At 33.5% G+C, this 10,214-nt stretch overlaps 1 long non-coding RNA gene across 1 annotated transcript; it reads right to left on the bottom strand.

Moving 5' to 3' along the window:
- Positions 1–2,886: 2,886 nt before the first annotated feature.
- On the bottom strand, positions 2,887–9,698 carry LOC143056374 (uncharacterized). The gene is made up of 3 exons (XR_012972313.1): positions 9,597–9,698; positions 8,573–8,628; positions 2,887–3,154 (listed from the first exon to the last, which is right to left on the bottom strand). It is a non-coding gene; the product is annotated as an uncharacterized LOC143056374 (long non-coding RNA).
- Positions 9,699–10,214: the final 516 nt, after the last annotated feature.

Below are 10,214 nucleotides of genomic sequence, written 5' to 3'. Positions count from 1 at the left end.
CCATGGACAAAAAACAAAAACGGGGTAACAAACTAAAACTGAGGGAAACGCATTAAATATACGAGGAGAACAACGACACAACACTTCAATGTAACACACACAGAAACGGACTAAGCACCAGACAAAATCCCACGAGAATAACAAATATAACATCAAAACCAAATACATGAATTTGGGATAGACAAGTACCGTGCCACGTCTTATCGCAATGTGAATTTACACTCAAAAATAAGAGAAAACAAACGACGCAACGTTAAAATGTAACACATACAGAAACGAACTATAATATAACAATGGCCATATTCCTGACTTGGTACAGGACATTTTTAAAGAAAAAAATGGCGGATTGAACCTGGTTTTGTGGCATGCCAAACCTCCCCTTTTATAGCCATGTGAAATATAACATTAAGATGACAACTCAACACTACAGGACTACAATATAAATAAATTGGAGAATACAATTGACAAAGAAACACACGAACAACAGCCAACAAAAGGCAACAAGTTGAACATTTTAATACGCCAGAAGTGCATTTTATCCACACAAGATCTACTAGTGATGCCCAGATACAAAAGTTTGAAAGCCGAAACAAGCACAAAGTCGAACAGCATCGAGGACCAAAAGATCAAAAAAGTTGTGCCAAAAACGGCCAGGGTTGTCTGTTAGTTACCAGAACATCCTTATCATTTAGAATAATTTATACTTTTGCAAACAGTAAATTTATAAAATTAATAAACAAAAGCTGTACATGATAGAACTGAAATATTAACTAATTACAGGAAACAACTGAAATACATTACATAACCAGACATTTGCAACACAATATGTAGACACATCCGAATATGTTTAAACCTCAACGCCAAGTGACGTCATATTTGAAATTGTAAAAAATGACAAAAAATGATAACGTCATTTGAATTTGTAAAACAGATCATCAAAAAATGAAAAATGACGTCATTTGAATGAATAAGATAGAACTAGGACTGACCCAAGATTACATTTGAACTAAATACTGATATTTCACTTAATAACAATGCACATTTCAATATTTATTAATAGCAAACTAAGGCAGCAATTAACTATATTATAAAGCTATGTCCGGTTTGTTTTGAATCTCACTTCAAACGTAAAATATCGCACTGATTACGTTGAACAAAATAAAATCTAATAAATGAATGCGGTGATTAATATTATTTACCATAACACATAAATATTTGCATATGAACTGAAACATGAACTAGGGCTGTTTTTGATTAATAAATCCCAAAACATCAGTTATCGTTGTTAGGTGTCACGGTGGTATCCGGTGGTTGTTATCATTCACGTCATTTGGTATCTGCATGAGAGCAAATTGTCTCATTGACAGTTATACAACTCCTTGGTATTTGACCAACGAACAAAAAATCGTCCTGTTCAGAAAAGTAACACGAGGAACCATTTACTTTGTTTTAGGAAAATATGTTTTATGTACGTAATCCCTAATTAACTAAAGAGATGATTGAACTATGTTGTTTTGAGCATTTAAACAACAAGCACAATTTAGAAGAACAATTATATCGTATAATGTGACATGGGAAGTGTTACCTTTTCTAGCATGAATATATGGAAACATATAATATATTGAATCAAATATAGTTATATCATGAAAAATTCTGACCTAAAATACTGTGGATTAACTATTTTTTGTTCGGTATGATTAGTTACATAGTGTGTTAGTGACTTAATATGGAATTTACTGACCCCGTATATATCATATTAAGTCACTGGCACACTATGTAACGAATTTATCTTACCGACTGTCTTTATTTGTTGAATGTAGACTAGAGTTGTCTCATTTGCTATCATAACATCTTCTTATTTCTATATTAAAGTGTTCAAGTGTTCAATTTTAAGAACCTTCTTCAATTGGTCTGCCCTTAAAAAAAAATAATGCAAACAATAACTTTTTCTTATCAACAACCTTAATATAACAATATTAAGGTGGTATATTAAGGTGTTAATATACAGGGAGATAACTCTGTAAAATCAGCTAAACGTTTTAATTTTTAATTACGTTGTGTTGTTAAAGAAATATTAAGCTTCTCAATGATCAATATAAGTGTTTGTCAAACTGCTATATAACCAGTGTAATTTTTCTGATAAAACGGTTGGTTAAAATTTTTTGAAATTTTTATATTTTTGTAAAAGGGTCAAAGTAAATACTTTGTCAAAATTTTAAGAAAATTAAACGAGCCAAATTAATTTTAGATAAAGTGTTGGGTACCACCTTAAACAGAACTTTCGATACTTTTGAATAATAATACAGTGCCAAAGTCGTAATCCACTACTAACCGTGTATTGAATTAAGCCCCGCCTCCCTACTAACCTAATATTGAATATACACGGTCTCATAGAGGACGCTGTTAACCAGTCACATTCCTAGAAATGTATAGGAGGTAAGATAATATGTTTTTATGTAGTTGTTTTGTTGAAACATTTATTGTTTTACAGTGATGACGATTATATTACAATGTTGACTGCTGTACCCGGATTTTTCGGCGTTTTAGTTATTATGTCTGTTTGCTTTGCTCAAACATTATTGTCAATATAGAATTCTATGGAACTGTCATTCGAGTTGGAGGTTTCACTAGCTATAACACCTGGTTTAATCAACCATGTTATACATTTAGGTAGATACCTGTTCTAAGTCAGAATTGTGACAGTTGCTTACCATCCGTTAGATGTGTTTGAGCTTTTAATTTTGACATTTTAAAAAGATTTTTTCCGTTTTGAATTTCTCAGAATTTCGGTATTTTTGTTATTTACTTTTCAACACATGTAAACAAACACACATATTTGTCTTTTTATACAACTTATTAAACGAAACAATGCAATAGAATGTTTTACCATTAGTAGGTTGAGATTTGTTTAAAATTTTCGTTATAATTACATAACAAAATTCTGTTGATGTCCTCTTGTTTCTACTGAAATAATCTGAACTAAATATCATTGGAAGTTAAAATTTTTCTCTCTTAAAAAGCACAGTTCTACAAATGATTGTATTCAATATTTTTTCTTTGGACAAAACAATTTCTAGTATGTCTTTTTTAAAATTATCATGTGTTTGTTTAATTAATAGCTGTTCCACTTCAATCGTTCAAATACCATAGTCTCCTACAAAAGAGGAATACAACTTAAATGAGAACGTTTTAAATTAGTAATGTTGCCTGTTGTTAAATTCACAACACATTCTGTTTGATACATCTGGATGAGTATAACGGGGTCCAAAGTAGATAATTATTTGTTTCAGAAAACATTTATCTTCGGAATTGTGACTACACATTGTAAATGAACTATATAGTTATACTACATATTACTGTACTCGAATGTACGTGACATGTCCTTCAAACAAACCTTTCCAAATGTTCGTCTCGAGTGTACATGATAGGAGCATTTAAAAATAAAGTGTGCCAACCACCACTAGTGTTAAACTGATAATCGTAACTGGAATAACGACGATCCCAATATGGCGACGGCAGAAATAGGTAAAAACTGTGGCCTGTTGTTGTCACGAGTTACCCAGCTGCAAGGATTTTTCTATACAATTACATCATATTTGAATCTTAAAGGTTCACTATAATTGTCTATGCACTTAGAAAATTGCGTCGAAATATCCGGGATGATAATCGTAATTCAATGGCATTTTTCTTGTTTGCATTTGATAATCGTAATTTCTGAATAGGATAATAGTAGCAGAAAAATGATAAATGTGTCTTCAAGCTTTTCCATGGAATTTTGTGTGACAAAACTGCAATGTCCAGTTAAATGATGACATTAACACAAACTAAAAATAAATGAAGCAACATACAGCTAAATATCTAGGACAAAACGTATATATATCTCAATATATAACATGTATAACAATATGCATAACATTAAAGGGACACTAGCTGACAAATTAATGTTCACCGAATTTAATCAAATTCCCATATTTTATTTATAAACATTTATTCAACAATTAAAAGTCTAAAATAAATAATAAACAGGGCATGCGCATGAAAAAACGTAGCTTCGATTCGAGTGTATTTTAATCCAGATGCCATCTAATTAATTATCGAGTTGACCTCTAAAGTCATGCGATGACTTTATAAGCGATGTAAACATAAATATAGATTTAAATAGATTAAGCAAACTCGTGCTGTTGGATTATTCTAGGTCTATCTAATTACATATTAAAGATGAAAAATATATGTTTATCATCGTTTTCACCTGTATAAGAATAAATTCTTGTGGATCGAATCAGCCAATCAAATGATTTATCTTGGTTTCAGTTTCAATGTGACATACTTTTCCTTTAAATAACTTTGCAAAAAATTTGGCGGGGGTTAAACATGTTTTTTGAGATCTCAACCCTCGCCCTATACCTCTATCCAATGTAGAAATAACAAACGCACACCAATACACATAGTAAAACTCAGTTTAGGAGAAGTCCAAGTCCGATGTCAGAATAGGTAACTAAAGAAACTAAACAAAATGACAATAATTCATAAATTAACAAAGGACTACTTGCAGGTACTGACATTCCAGCTTCAGACTTCAATCAAACTGATTGAAACATAATGTCTTCATCATGTGAATATCAAGCACAATCCCTCCCGTTAGGGATTTATTATTATACCATCATTAAAATATATTAGAGGAACATAACACGTGATCATGCCGACAACTGGTTTTCGACGGCAATTTTCTAAGCGCATAGACTATTATAGTGCACCATTTTGATTCAAATATGATGTATTGGTACAAAAAAACCTTGCAGCTGAGTAATCCTTGACAATAACGGCCTATTTTTGAGAAAAATGACTGAAAAGATTTTACCTATTTCTGCCGTCGCCTCATAGGGATCGTCGCAATTCCAGTAACTATTATCATTGTAACACTAATGAACCACATAAATTGATATCACAATTTTGTATAGGCATTTTTATTTCGTTTTCGACATGAGTTTCATGATCCCTTTGTTATTTTTTGCCCCTCTTTTATCTTTCTGTTTATTTGCATGCAAAAAAGTTAAATGCATTATTGAAATTAGTGTCAGATTTGCTAAGAATCTATTTTTAAGATGATAATTCCGTCAGAGGTAGGTATATTGCCTCAATATTATGACCATTATGTTGTTACATAGATGTTAAGTGAAATAAGGCCGATTGAAGAGTGATGTCCACATTATTAATTCACGACAAAGCTGTTAAAAGTTGGCATCTTTTATCCTATCAAAATCGCTACCTATGCCATGATTTGATTTACCCTTATGGAGTATTTGTGTCTGAAAGAAGAAGTTGAGTACTGTTTTGTTTTTTTAGATTTGTTGTAATGTTAAATACTAGTAATAATCCCTCGAATTTTGGGTGGATTCAAAATAGAAAAAAAACTACACTTTATGAGTCCAATGTGTTTGAAGCGCTTTTTTGGATTTAATTTCACCACGAGCGCTGAAAGCGAATTACAAGATGATATAAGGTTAATCGGCAACCCTTTTCTGCAGGTACTTTATCGGTTGCATCGAAGAGGAAGAGAAAGAAGAATTTTACCAACAACTACAAGACAATGTTTCATCCTGCAATAAGAATGATATGCTTATAGTTATGGGTGACCTGAACGCAAAAGTAGGCAAAGACAATAGCCATATGCAAGAGGTGTTAGGAAAACATGGATGTGGGACAATAAATGAAAATGGTGAATTATTATGCAATTTCTGCCAAATCAACGGCCTCACCATAACAGGCTCCATTTTCCCACATAAGGAAATACATAAAGTAACATTGAAATCCTCTGATGGAAAAACAACAAACCAGATAGATCATATAATGATACGAGGGGACATGAGGACATCAATATTAGATACAAGAGTAATGAGAGAAGCAGATGTGTATACTGACCACTACTTAGTAAGGTCAAAGATCAGACTCAAACTGGCAAGAAATAAAGGTGATAAGAACAAATGCAAAAGAGAGAGATATGACCTAAACAAGCTAAAAAGTGTGGATGTAAGGAAACAGTACAACATTGAAGTGAGAAACAGATTCCAAGTACTGGAAGAAGGTAACATAAAAGATCCAGTGTTGAAATATGAAGGTGCAGTAGAGATATACACTGAGGCAGCTAAACAGGTATTGGGGAGCAGTAAAAAGATCAGTAAACCATGGATAACCAACAATACATGGAAAATGGTTGAAGAAAGAAAAGAAATTAAAAATAAATTAGAAGGAACTAGATCGGAAAGATTAAAAGTGAGACTCAACGAAGAATACAAGCAGAAAAATAAAGGGGTTAAGAAAAGTGCTCGAGAGGATAAAAGGAAGTGGTACAATATGATGGCTGAAGATGCAGAAAAAGCAGCAGAAAATGGTAGAAGCAAAGAGCTTTATAACATCACTAAAATCCTAACAGGTGAAAGAAAGAGGCAACACACAGGAGTAAAAACTAAAGAAGGAGAACTGAAAAGTGAAAGAAATGATATATTGAATAGATGGGTAGAACATTTTAGTGAAGTTTTAAATAGGCAAGACCCTCTTCATCCAATTTCAGAGGAAGATGTAGATATGGCCGAAATTATAATAGACGAGATCGATCTAGGAGAATGGACAGTAGATGAAGTTAAAAGAGCACTGAAGAAGACGCAAAATGGGAAGTCAGCAGGAATAGACAGTGTAACACCAGAGATAATAAAGGCAGACATCGACTTTACAGCAGAGAAAATGGCAGAAATATATAATAGCCTATGGGAAGAAGAAAATTGGCCATCAGACTGGAGAAAGGGATTGATTTGTAAGATCTTTAAGAAAGGCGATATGACAGATTGTAACAACTGGAGGGGAGTGACGCTTTTACCTGTTTTCAGTAAAGTATTCTGCAGAATGCTAATAGAAAGAATAAAAGAAGGAATAGACAAGAGATTGAGGAATGAGCAGGCAGGATTTAGACCAAAAAGAGGAACAACTGAACAAATTTTTATCCTTCGAAACATACTCGAGCAAACAAATGAATGGAGGGCAGCTTTGATAATACTTTTTATAGACTTCGAAAAAGCATTTGACTCAGTCCACCGGGAGAGTCTATGGTATATCATGAAGAGCTACGGAATACCTGACAAGATCATAAGAACCATAAAGGAGATATATAAAGGATTTAAGTGTTCTGTCATCGATCAGGGAGAAACATCAGATAAAATCAGGAGTGAAACAGGGATGCGTAATGTCAGGTTTTCTTTTCCTTCTAGTCGTAGACTGGATCATGCAGAAAACAACTGCAGACAAAGCCAGAGGGATACGATGGAACTTTAATACTGTTCTAGAAGATCTTGACTTTGCTGACGACATCGCACTTCTTTCCTCAAAATTTAGCGACCTTGATGAACAAACACAGAAATTAACAACTGAAGCTGAAAGAGTTGGAATGAAACTTAACCCCAAAAAGTGTAAAACTCTGAAATCAAAGCAAACAAAGAATAAAGAGTTGATAACACTATACGACCAGAAAGTAGAAGATGTAGACAAGTTCACATACCTGGGAGCAGTCATGGACAAAGAGGGAGGAGGAAGTTGTGACATCAAAAACAGAATACAGAAAGCAAGAGGGACATTCCATCGCCTAAGAAATATATGGTATGCAAGAGGAATTGGCCGAAAAACAAAACTACACCTATATAAATCATTAGTTAGACCTGTATTATTGTATGGATGTGAAACATGGAAACTAACAAACATTGAAGAAAAGAAACTTAATACTGTAGAACACCAATGCCTAAGAAAGATCCTAAAAATAAGATGGCAAAGTAAAACATCGAACAAAACAGTAAACGAAATAGCTAACACCAGAAACATCAGTTGTGAAATCAGAAGGAGACGTTGGACATGGATAGGACATATTTTAAGGCGTGAAAGAGACAACAACAGCTATGTAGCTCTACAATGGGCACCTGAAGGGAAAAAAATTAGAGGAAGGCCAAAAACTACATGGAGAAGAACAACAGAGAGAGAAAGGAACCAACAAGGATGGACAAGTTGGAATGTAGCCAGAACAGCGGCAAAAAATAGAAAAGGGTGGAAAAGCAGCGTGGAGGCCTTATGCGACTTCTGGCGCGGAGAGAATTAAGGTTAAGGTAAGGATCGATATATTGTAATTTTTTCTGTGTTGCATTTGGTAATTGTAACGGTCTTCGTGCAAATAACCCTTAGCTGTAGTTTTCACATGCCTACGTTAGCAAGGATAGAGCTTCCCTTTTAGTTAAAACCCACTTCTGAAAATCTAGTAAAACTGTGTAATTTTTTTAGCTATAGGTTTCCATGAAATGTAGAGATTTAATAGTTTTGATACGCATTGCAGATATGAACTCGTGATAAAATGTGTTGTTTATATCTCCAGATACAAAAGTTGTGTTTATAGCTATGTCACCAGATACGTTAACGAACGACCTCTTACAGAATTAACGAATAGTGACAAGGTAGAGTAAGTTTAATTGTTAAGGTACAAAACCAAGATAACACATATTTTAGCAGTCTGTATGTATACACAAGTTAAAAAGAAACTGACAATCATGAAACACGCACATACAAACAAAGCCTTTTCCTCCACCTCCATACCTGGAACTGTACAAACAAACAAAACTTATAAGATAAAAGTCTAGGAATTTAGCTCACTTTTTAAGGTCACTCTATTGCTCTTAACATGATCAAGGATTTACAACTCCTATTTTATAAAACTAAACTCTGAACCTTTTTCCAGTGTGAAAACTAGAAGACTCCCACGAAATAGCGGGACAAATGGCAAAGTGTTGAAACATAGAGTGTAGACACAGTAATAAGTTGGACACAGTTAGGATTTCGACACGGTCAAAGCATCTTATTATATTTCGTAAAGAGATGAAAATGAGGAACATATTGCAAAAGACCCCATTCTTGTCGACAGAGACGTACATATGTCGGTGATCTCGGTATGAAAATAAAAACATTAAATAGTGGGGAAAAGTGTGATTTTAAGTAGTTTCTTTAACCTTTTAACTCAATAGCCGTATAAGCAGCGTAAAATTCGTTTGGAAAGTACAAAACACTACATTAATCATGTTAATACGTCATATCACAAATATTTTCGATATATTTTTTAGTGTATTGTATCATAGTTATATGACCCATCGTCCCATAGGATTTAACATTGGCTATAATTCAATCAGACATTTAATATATATAGACCCTAGGTGGTCGTATGGTCTAGCGAGTCGGGAATAGTGCAATGCGATTTGGTGCAACGATATCACAGTAGCATTTGTTCGAATTCCGGTCTGGGAAGAACAAAAAGTTTGCTTCCGCACTATTTAGACGAATTATTTTGCTTATCTTCGATAAGAGTGTCACTCCTCGATGTTTTACTAGTCATTGCTAGTTGGAACTCAGATATAAATATTTTTTTACAGAAACCGTAGCAGAAATGCTATGCTGTTTTTATCTAAACAATGTTTGGAGATTATCTTATTTTTGGAAGAAATCCTGCATGGATCAATTTTCTATATATATAATTTTTAAAACCAGTTGATTTATAATTATGACAAAATTACGCTTACATTCACAAACTAACAAATCAGCTGTTGTACAACATCCGTCCCATTTTCTGTAAATTCTTGGTTTTAACGGGGGACCTGGTTTAGTTTTGTGCACCTGAAAATGTTTAGAATATATATGAATGGGGTCTATTTTCTAAATTGTCATATGTAATACTATACGAATTACAAGGATATCATGACATGAACTATTATAGAGAAATATGTATGCTTTCCCACTTTAACAATTATAGGATAGAACAGATTGTACACCTTTGATAACGGATGATTATTTAATAGGACACAACACAAATAATATATAAAAGAGGGACGAAAACTACCAGAGGAACAGTCAAACTCATAGATCGAAAATACACTGATATACTTTATAGATTGTCCTGTTTGATACATGTTTTATTTTATTGACTTTGATCTGGCTCTCACTCTGCGATTCGTATTGTTTTGGGGATCTTATTTTCAAATGATATGATAGTTTAATCTTTTGTTTTGCTGTTTCACCACTGTCCTAGGTTTAGATAGGCTTGGGCGCTTTAAACCATGTTGAACCTTGCCCCATTCTGTAAGTTTAAATCCCAAAATAATCAGAAGCCTGTAGTTCAGTGGATGTCCTTTTTTGCTGTA

The sequence above is a fragment of the Mytilus galloprovincialis genome, chromosome 13 (assembly GCF_965363235.1).
Source record: "Mytilus galloprovincialis chromosome 13, xbMytGall1.hap1.1, whole genome shotgun sequence".
Classification (NCBI taxonomy): domain Eukaryota; kingdom Metazoa; phylum Mollusca; class Bivalvia; order Mytilida; family Mytilidae; genus Mytilus; species Mytilus galloprovincialis.
The sequence above is the reverse complement of the archived record's forward strand: the minus strand, read 5'-3'. Positions and strand labels throughout refer to the sequence as shown.